Here is a 1,238-nt window from a genome sequence, read left to right as displayed (position 1 = left end):
GAACTGCAAGTTTCATGGACTTTCATCAGAAGATCCCTATTAGTTTTTAACTGAATTCTTACAGATCTGTGATACTGTTAAGACTAATGGAGTAGATCCTGAAGTCTACAGGCTCATGCTTTTCACTTTTGCTGTAAGAGACAGAGCTAGAACATGGTTGGACTCACAACCTAAAGATAGCCTGGACTCTTGGGATAAGCTGGTCATGGTCTTCTTGGCTAAGTTCTTTCCTCCTCAAAAGCTGAGCAAGCTTAGAGTGGATGTTCAGACCTTCAAGCAAAAAGATGGTGAATCCCTCTATGAAGCTTGGGAAAGATATAAGCAGTTGACCAAAAAGTGTCCTTTTGACATACTTTCAGAGTGGACCATTTTGGATATATTCTATTATGGTCTATCTGACTTCTCTAAGATGTCACTGGACCATTCTGCAGGATCCATTCACCTAAAGAAAATGCCTGTAGAAGCTCAAGAACTCATTGACATGGTTGCAAATAACCAGTTCATGTACACTTCTGAAAGGAATCCTGTGAATAATGGGACGCCTCAGAGGAAGGGAGTTCTTGAAATTGATGCTCTGCATGCCATATTGGCTTAGAACAAAATGTTGACTCAGAAGTCAATATGATTTCTCAGAGTCTGAATGGATGGCAAAATGCATCCAACAGTACTAAAGAGGCATCTTCTGAAGAAGAAGCTTATGATCCTGAGAACCTTGTAATAGCAGAGGTGAATTACATGGGTGAACCCTATGGGAACACCTATAATTCCTCATGGAGAAATCATCCAAATTTCTCATTGAAGGATCAGCAAAGGCCTCAACAAGGCTTTAATAATGGTGGAAGGAACAGGCTTAGCAATAGCAAGCCTTTTCCATCATCTTCTCAGCAACAGACAGAGAATTCTGAGCAGAGCCCCTCTAGCTTAGCAAACATAGTCTCTGATCTATCTAAGGCCACTTTAAGTTTCATGAGTGAAACAAGGTCCTCCATTAGAAATTTGGAGGCACAAGTGGGTCAGCTGAGTAAGAAAATCACTGAAACTCCTCCTAGTACTCTCCCAAGCAATACAGAAGAGAATCCAAAAAGAGAGTGCAAGGCCATTGATATAATCAACATGGCCGAATGCACAAAGGAGGAGAAGGACGTGAATCCCAGTGAGGAAGACCTCTTGGGACGTCCTCTGAACAGAAAGGAGTTCCCTATTGAGGACCTAAAGGAATCTGAGCTCATATAGAGACT

The 1,238-nt window shown here is 41.7% G+C and overlaps 1 non-coding gene across 1 annotated transcript; it reads right to left on the bottom strand.

Annotated features, from left to right (window-relative positions):
* Positions 1-247: 247 nt before the first annotated feature.
* Positions 248-351, bottom strand: LOC130952767 (small nucleolar RNA R71). The gene has a single exon (XR_009074943.1). It is a non-coding gene; the product is annotated as a small nucleolar RNA R71 (small nucleolar RNA).
* Positions 352-1,238: the final 887 nt, after the last annotated feature.

This window comes from Arachis stenosperma, chromosome 9 (genome assembly GCF_014773155.1).
Source record: "Arachis stenosperma cultivar V10309 chromosome 9, arast.V10309.gnm1.PFL2, whole genome shotgun sequence".
Lineage (NCBI taxonomy): Eukaryota > Viridiplantae > Streptophyta > Magnoliopsida > Fabales > Fabaceae > Arachis > Arachis stenosperma.
Note: the sequence above shows the minus strand (reverse complement) of the source record. Positions and strands in the feature narration are given on the sequence as shown.